Source organism: Cetorhinus maximus, chromosome 35 (assembly GCF_964194155.1).
Source record: "Cetorhinus maximus chromosome 35, sCetMax3.hap1.1, whole genome shotgun sequence".
Lineage (NCBI taxonomy): Eukaryota > Metazoa > Chordata > Chondrichthyes > Lamniformes > Cetorhinidae > Cetorhinus > Cetorhinus maximus.
This window is the reverse complement of record NC_135913.1, coordinates 4,910,387-4,919,621: the sequence shown is the minus strand read 5'-3', so window position 1 is coordinate 4,919,621 and position 9,235 is coordinate 4,910,387. Positions and strand designations below refer to the sequence as shown.

General features: G+C 43.7%; 1 non-coding gene across 1 annotated transcript; it reads right to left on the bottom strand.

Moving 5' to 3' along the window:
* Positions 1-901: 901 nt before the first annotated feature.
* On the bottom strand, positions 902-983 carry trnas-aga (transfer RNA serine (anticodon AGA)). The gene has a single exon. It is a non-coding gene; the product is annotated as a tRNA-Ser (tRNA).
* Positions 984-9,235: the final 8,252 nt, after the last annotated feature.

Sequence of the window (9,235 nt, the reverse complement as noted above, 5' to 3'; positions counted from 1 at the left end):
TTATTAGCTTTCTCTCGTTACCGGCGAGCCCTTGGTGTTTATTCTTGAATCACTGCAGTGGCTAAGGTTCTGGTGCGCAAAGAATCGTGGTCCAAATGATTTCCATAGATTTGACTGGAGATGATGAATAAACAACGATATATATCCATGTCAGGGTGGTGTGTGACTTGAAAACAAATAGTCAGATTAACTTGAAAAGCAAATCACCTCTCCCCTCCACACAAACCTACCGCCACCCACCCCCCGCTGCCATCCCCGATTAAATGTTCACATATTTGCCTGCTTCTGAGCAGAGGCTGAGGGGTGTGTATGTTTTTTTTTAGGTTTCTGAAGAAATGTCAAACCAAAATGATCATCATTACCTTTGATCTACATTTTTTCCTTGACTGCCTGTTAAATAACTGCAATAATACTTTTTATTATGTAACCTATCCAATCGCCTCACCGGAGAGTTCCCACTAATATAAATACTGGTTTCTTCAAACATGCAATAATATTTAATCAGCCGGAGTCATCGTTATACTTACGTCACAGAAAATGGGATCCCCATTAACCTTTCAGATAGAAATCATCTACCACTCTGTTCTTGCAGCTATTAGTATTATTGGTAAGGGTTTGAATCCAGTGTTAATGGTGTTAAGTAATGTTGAAGTGTTACTATTCTTTCTCCCAGCCTTGTACGGCAACATACTCAGATTGTCCTGGTATTATAAAGTCACAAATTCAGTGTTACCAGTTCAACAAGGAGTAGTTTTACCGCTGAATTTATGGCAGAACTTTCGTGATTATATGTAGATGAGCAAGAATGAGCAAAATTAGCTCGTCTTGTTTGTCGGTGCGGGCATGATTCATCTCAAGGGAACTCACTAAAATTTTGAAACTGAACAAGCAAATGGAAGCCCGTAGTCGGCAGGATTCGAACCTCCGCGGGGAAACCCCAATGGATTTCTAGTCCATCGCCTTAACCACTCGGCCACGACTACGATATCCAGGAGGCCAAATTAACCTAATTTCTGCTCAAAACAATTCTTTGTGTGAGCCTTTCGATGTGATTTTGACTTCATGTACTGTATTTAAATGCGTTTCATGACTCTGCTGGTTACAAGGATCTGTTTTTCCTCATTTCGGATGAATTTGAATTGATGCGGGAAGTTTTTAAAAATTTCATTATTCAGGAGAAATATATGTTTTCTCGGTGTGCTATTTTTTCAATGTAGTTGAAATGTAAGGGCGAATTAAATTGACAGAAAAAAGCCCTTTCCGACTGATGTCACATGCAGCCGAATAAATGACACGAATAGAGATGCATGTAAACAGATCTGCAAACAGCAGATTCGTGAAATTAATTTTTATCCAATGCACAAAATGAAAAGCACATTCAAATGAAAACAAAAACAGAATTACCTGGAAAAACTCAGCAGGTCTGGCAGCATCGGCGGAGAAGAGAAGAGTCGACGTTTCGAGTCCTCATGACCCTTCAACTTTGGTAAAGGCAAAATAGTGCGGAAGCTGGAAATCTGAAACAAAAGCAAAAAATGCTGTAAAAATTCAGCAAGTCTAACAGCATGCGTGGAGAGGAAGGCAGAGTTTCGAGAACGTATGACTCTTCTTTAGAGCTTGAGGGAAGTAGAAATGTCGTGAAATATATACTGTTTAAGGTGGACAGAACATGTGAAGCTGAATAGAAGGCCAGCGATATGTGGACGCAAAGGAGAGGTAGCGAAAGATGTCATAAGCAAGAGGTCAAAGGGTTGTTGGTAGTGGTGATGCTGGCTAAAGTAGGTGCCAATGGTGACAAGCAGAATGTGATAATGGCAGGATCAGGGTAAGCAATCTGGAAGGTAGCAGATGGCCCTATTGGTGGTGGAGCGGGGGGGAAGGAACGATGGTGGAAAATAGATTGAAAAGTCTAAAAGCTGGGGATAAAACAATGAATAAAATGGAAATAAATTTTTAAAAAATAATAATAATGAAAATAAGTGGGAATAAAATAATAAAATAAATAAGATAAAATTAAAAATGAATAAGAAAAAAGGGGGGGGGGCGGGGGGGGGAGCGGAATGGGGTTGGTGTGGAGGAGAGAGCTCATGGTCTGAAGTTGTTGAACACAGTGTTATGTCCGGAAGGCTGTAAAATGCGTCATCGGAAGGTGAGGTGCTGTTCCTCCAGTTTGTGTTGGGCTTCACTAGAACACTGCAGCGGGCCAAGGATGGACATGCGGGCATGAGAGCAGGATGGTATGTTGAAACGGCAAGCGACAGGAAAGCCTGGGTCATGCTTGCAGACAGGCAAAAGATGTTGCTCAAAGCGGTCACCCAGTCTGCGTTTCGTCTTTCCAATGTGGAGGAGACCGGATTTGAAGCAGTAAATACAGTAGACCAAATTGAAGGCGGTTCAAGTGAAATGCTGCTTCACTTGCAAGGAATGTTTGGGCCCGTGTATGGCGAGGAGAGGGGGGAAGTAAAGGGGCAGGTGTTGCAACTTCTGCGATTGCATGGGAAGGTGCCGTGGGGAGGGGTCGATGTGTATGGGGCTGATGGAAGAGACGACCAGGGTGTCCCGGAGGGAACAATCCTTATGGAATGCGACAGGGGTGCTGAAGGGAAGATGTTTTTGATGGTGACATCATGCTGGAGTTGACAGACATTGTGGAGGATGGTCCTTTGAATGCGGAGGCTGGTGGAGTGATAAGTAAGGAAAATGCGGGACACTGTCATGGTTCTGGAAGGGAGAGGAAGGTGTGAGGGCAGTGACGTGGGAGATGGGCTGGACACGGTTTAGGGCCCTGTGAACCACCTTGGGTGGAAAACCTCGGCTAAGGAAGAAGGAAGGCATGTCAGAAACATTGTTTTGGAAAGTGGCATCATTGGAACAGGTGCAATGGGGGCGAAGGGCCTGAGAGAATGGGATGGTGTCCTTACAGGAAGGAGAGTGTGAGGAGCTGCAGTTGAGGTAGCTGTGGGAGTTGGTGGACTTGTAATGAATATTGGTGGACAGTCTATCACCAGAAATTGAGACAGAGAGATCAAGGAAGGGAACGGAAACGTCGGAGATGGACCATGCGAAAGTGCTGGAGGGGTGGAAATTGGAAGCAAAATTGATAATTTTTTCCAGGTCCGGACGGGAGCATGAAGTGACACCGAAGCAGTCATCGATTTACTGAAAGAAGAGCTGTGGGAGGGGGCCTGAGTAGGACTGGATCTTTGGTCAGTTCAAATGAATTTGGGTATTCTTCCCTGGTGTTCTAATGGTTAGCGCTGTGTCTTTTCATTTCCGTGGTTCTGCTTCGATTCCCAATCAGAAAAGTGCGTTTTACAAAATAGTTAACATTTCAGATCATATTTGTTCGATGAAGGACAATTGATTCACCCTATGAATAGCCGCCGCACGCGGAAGCAGATTTGTACCAAGTAATAAGGGGCCATTCACTTGCCAGTCGAAGCTGATAAACTCTACACGATGTAAACACCCATATTTTTCGCCTCAGCTCGAAGAAAATGCTAAGAGAGACAGTGAAATGCTGAATCCTCTGCACTGAATTCAACAAGTGTTTTAACTTTCAAAGCCATACAAGTCACACGGGAAAAAAATGCACATTACGTTTTTTTAACTCCTGAATAATATTCCGAATTTCCTTCCCGGAATTTTCGGAATGAGATCACTCTCTCTCGGATACATTTGGGTGGTAAGAGACCACCCTCCCCCTCCGGGAAGCTAATCTCTGTGAATGGGATAAACTTTGTTTGGACGGTGTATTTCGAGTTCCCATATCCAAATAAATATTATATCCACAACCCCAGAAGGTGACATTCATGGACAAATTGATCAGCTTACACCGCTGGCAGGTATACCTAGGCACTAGTACCGCTGGTCAGGCATACACAGGAAGAGCACAGATGCACACAGGAACCTAGGGCTACCACAGGCTATCTAGGGCTACTTACGCTACCACAGTTGCACAGGGATCCACAGGAATAGCCCAACTGGAGAGGAGTGCACAAAACCTAGCGCAGCTGGCTGGAATATTCAGGGTTGGCACAAATTGAAGCCTGATGCCTAAAGATTTCGGATTTTTAATTTTCTATCAACAAAAAATAATTATAAGATGCAGATGAAATATATTATATTTGTTTTCATTTTAAGGGATGCCATTGTCGTTGCCTAGGCGATCATAAAATGTCCATTCCCAATTGTCCATGAGGAGGTGGTGGTGAACTGCCTTCTTGAACCGCTGCATTCACTGTACTGTAGGCACAGCCACAGTGATGTTAGGGACGGAGTTCCAGGATTTTGACCCAGCGGCAGTGGAGGGACAGTGATGCATTTCCAAGTCAGGATGGTGAGTGGCTTGGATGGTGGTGTTCCCATCTGTCTACTGCCCTGTCCAACTAGATGGTAGTAGTCGTGGATTTGGAAGGTGCTGCCAAAAGAGCCTTCGTGAGTTTCTGCAGTGCATCTTGCAGATGGTACACACTGCTGTTGCTGTTAGTCGGTGGTACAGGGAGTGAATGTTTGAGAAAGGGGTGCCAAGCAAACGGGCTGCTTTGCCCCGGATGGTGTCAAGCTTCTTGAATGTTGTAGGAGCTGCACTCATCTAGGCCAGTGGAGAGTATTCCATCACACTCCTGCCTTGTGCCTTGTAGATGGTGGACAGGATTTCCGGAGTCAGGAGGTGAGTTACTCGCCGCATGGTTCCTAGATTCTGACCTGCTTATGTAGCCACAAAGTTTATATGGCTCGACCAGCTCAGCTTCTGCTAGGCATGACTCCAAACAGCGAAGAGTGTTCCCCCTGATTTCCATTGACTCCAGTTTAGCTAGGACTTCTTGATTCTACACTCGGTGAAATGCAGCCTAGATGTCAAGCGCAGTCACTCTCACCTGCATTTGTTGAACATCTTCAGAATTGCTTTGCCTTCACTTATACTCCCGGTATAATATCCAGAGCAAATGGTGCTTCACACAGTGCGATGACATATTCTGGTTTTATACATGTAAACATGGACAATTTCCATTAGTTACTTTGTACCCCAGAACTATATTGGTCTTCGATGTAGCTGCATTGTACATCTGTTTTTTTTCCTCTGTTTAATTAAAATTAGGTTGATGTGATGTGTCTGATATGTGCGTGAAGAGAGTAAGCATGCTTTCTGCTTTTGTGCGCTGAATTGCTTCTCATTTTCATCACTCACTGCTGGCTTCCAACAATGAGAAACCTGTAAATCTCCCTCTGTCAGTGCAGAGTCTCTCCATGAGCAAGATCTCAGCTGTGCTTCTTCGCAGTGAACATGGAACCTGGTCTCTCACAGCCCCAGGCTCAAGTTTTAGAGAAACACAGAGCAGGTTGGCCCCAGACATGCCGTGTGCAGGTCCACTGGCATGTGGACTCAGGAACCGAGCTCGCAGTTATGGGCAAATCGCTCCACTGCGGTGTGGATACCTCGGGAGAGCTGAAGTCCTAGGGAATAAACCCTGTCAAAATAACTGGACTGGAGCCCAAAGGAAGATTGTTGTCTGAATATGTCACATTCCTGGCAACTTCTACAACCAAGCTGCTGCCAAACGCTGTGTTTTGCATTACTGTAGACTCAACCGGGGAGGTCAAGAGTAGCAGCCTGCCATTTGGTCAGCCCAACATCTACATACATTTTGCCAAAAATGGAGACCTGTAGAGAAGGCACCCCATTTTCAGCGCAGAATGTTAATACAACAAGGGTAACAGTAGCTATGAGTGATAAGCCTAACTTAATTGTCATAGAAACCAATTGCTACAGGCAGTCTCCGGCGGTGGGATGGACTATCGTATCTCTCTGATCAGTCGCCACCCATCTCATTTTGGGCACCCGACCACTGAGGCGCTGACCCACCACAGTCCATCTGCTTGAATGGGTTCTTCTAGATTAGAGTCTCTCCTCAATCAATGGATAGAATCCATGGCACCAGGCAAATAAAGGGAACAAAATAAAACATAAGAGATGACAACTCTTCGATTGGTAAGCAGGACGGCCAGGACAATGTGCACAGATCTGACAGGCGACTTGGAGTTGGCCGATAACACATGCAAGATAGCTGTGATCGACATGGAACTTGATAGGCTGAACAGCAATATAGCATCCCAACAAGAGAGAGGCTCGCGGAGAGTGGATCAGTGAAAGAAAACATTAAAATAGACTTTGCAGTAAGGAACTTGCTACTCTCGATAATAGAACACCCCGCAAATGAGGCACAACTTATTCTCTTGATTCGTTCTTGTGATGGAATCTGTCCTTTCAAAGCTTGTTTTACTTTATTGAGCCAGGCCCGACCTGAAAAATGAAACAGAGAAAGGAAACTGACCCTCCCAATTTCTAAGGAAACAAAAACTAAAATTTGGAAACCAAAACTTCTGTGCAAACTGAAACTTGTTTAGGTGATGTAAAGGGAAGCAGAGCCTTCCAGGTTCGGCAGTGGAAGTTGATGAGTCATGTGGTTCGATGCAGAAAACTCTTCCCACCTTCACTCCACTCCTACACTGCCGTCGGCAACTTAAACATGTACATGAGTAATAATGATCTATATACGTCTGTGTGGTTCACAGTCTCCTTCATTTTTGACCGTTGTGCATTTATATGCTGTCAGAAGGTTAAAACAAAGTGTTACATTGTGAAAACTGCTACAGTGATCTTAACAACGGCATTTGTGCTGAACTGTTTGGAGAATATCCCATTCTGGTTTGCCTGTGAACACAAACTGATCATTAACAATTTTCACTGGGGATTCTGCTCCAGCGTGGATTTTTTTTTCATCGCCTGCCGGGGTAGCGGACTTTGGGTTCGGAAGTATTTTCTCTCCATTACTTCCTTTTGTTTTTATATTGTTATTCAATTGTTTGACAATGAGACGCATTTTATCAGCTACCAGAGCTCGCAGGGAACTCCGGGCTCACAGCAGTCAGGATCAGAATAACTCAGAGGTGGAAAACCGAAGGAAATCCATTATTTTCCTGTTCACTATATCAGGCAGTTTTATAATGTTGTGGTTGAAGCTGCTGTCTGCTCTGTGACTAACAACTTAGCCGTGCATTACCGACCCGATTATACATCTCTAGCATACATCGCTTCTCAATCAGGTGAAATGTTGAAGTTTTTGAGTTCCTGTACAAACACGTGTGTTTATGCAGCTACACAACCTAAATTCAGGGAAGAACTGAAGAAGTTGTTTAAATCTGTTTGGACGGTTTTTCGGGCATTGGTTAGAAAAGTGAAAAACCAAATCGAAGTTTCCACTCCTAACTCGAGTTCAATTAATGCCCCTGTTTTAATTTATGCTGACTGTCTTTCTACTACGACGTAAATAAATTGTTCTTGTGAAATTGAAAACATTTCCTCAACTTCCTGCCACGCGGTGCCGCTGCTTCCACGCGGTGAACATTGTGGTTCTTTGTTAAAACAACGTAATAACAAACAGGATTCAGAGAAAACAGTCAGGATTCAGCTTCAGGAGTGGATGAGGCTCGGGGGCAATGCGCGCTACTTACATTGTGAGTCAGGTTCTTGAATATGTTGGTAAAAATTTTTGACATTTGTTTGCTGGAGATTCGGCTTCTCTCATGGTCGAACGGATACGGCGTTTAAGCCCCATTCATCATGCAACGTTTTTAGAAGATTCTAGATTCGATCCCTACTGTGGACTCTTTACTCAGATAAAACCGGTCCAACTGAATGAAATCAAATTCCGTTTACGCCCATGAGCTGAAGGCCCTGCGTTTCCTCCCAAACAGTTCCTGGTTCTTTATTAAAATACATTTCAACCTACTTCTGAGTTTGTTGTTCACCGGTTTTAGAAGTTTCTTCAGTATCTAACAAATCAACATTATCCAACTGGTCTGGATAAATTATTTGTATTTCCAAGCTTTGTGTCAATGGATTAAATGAAATGCATTCTCGAGTTAGAAAGCTGATAGAAGAAGATAAACATTTCAGGCATGGAGGCTGCGAGGAGTGTTTGAGCGTTCACACCAAACCCATGTACAACACCTTAACCACTCTAGCCGCCAAAGCTGGACAAATGCAGCCTTGTTACATGGAGGTACGAAGCATCGGGCACAATAGTCGGTGCAAAGCATGGGGGAACTGCCCAGGAATCATTCATTCATTCATTCATCACCTTAGCGTTTGAACCGTTTTCTAATCTCCTAGTCCGTGTAGAAATGAGACTCGTGAGTCATAGAATCCTGGTGTTCAGAAGGAGGCCTGTCGGTCCATCGAGACTGTGCCAGCTCTGAGAAAGAGCTGTCAATTTTGTTCCACAATACAGCTTTCCCCCATCACCCTGTTAATTAGTCCTGTTTTAACCCCGATTTAATCTGATTTCACCATCTTTTCAGATGGAAAAGTGAAGTAGCGAGAGTACAGGAAATAAGAAAATAAATCAGAAAATTCTTAAAATATTCAGCGGGTCGGGACGCATCAGTGGAGACGAGCAGAGCGAACGGTTCAGATTTTTGCCTTTTCATCAGAACTAAAGGAAGATATAAATATAACAGGTCTTGAACCAGTGGAGAACAGGAAAAGGCAGGGCGTACAAAACCGAATGCCTTGATGGTGGAGGGAAGTAGAGAAAATATTTCATGTTACAAAACACAAATGAGAGTTATAACGTGTATAATAAAGAAACAAAAGGTTTGTCCAGATGGGGATGTGAATTTTGCATATCAGCTGTCCGAGAGCATCAAGAAGGAATAAAGAAAGTAACGTAACAAAACCAAACTAGCGAAAACCAGCGAGGAACAACGAGGGAGCAAATGTTATGAAGTTCAAATCACCAGAACAAAGTTCGAGTAAAGCATTTGGATTTACGTGGCACTGAAAAGAAGAGCGATTGGATCAAAATTACCTCTTGGAGGTTAATGTTAAGGAAGCACTTTTAATTATTACCGGCGATAACTGAGAGCAAGGCAAGGGATTGACTGATTTCTGTAACTGTACGTTATGCAACAAGGAGTGTGGAGGGAAAAATGATGAAGATTTATCATGAAGCCCTGCGGCTGACATACCTATTCACACCCTGCACTTTGTGATTCATACAATTTAAACGTTACTCCGAGTGAGCTTTCTTGCCTTCGAAGGAATAATATCACAACAAACGCCGTGTGAAATCGTTTCCCAATTCGCAAAATCAATCTCTGCCCCTTTGTACCTTCCTACTGCACTTACTACAATAAATACGATCTTCAAAGTTTTGAAATCACGGTACAG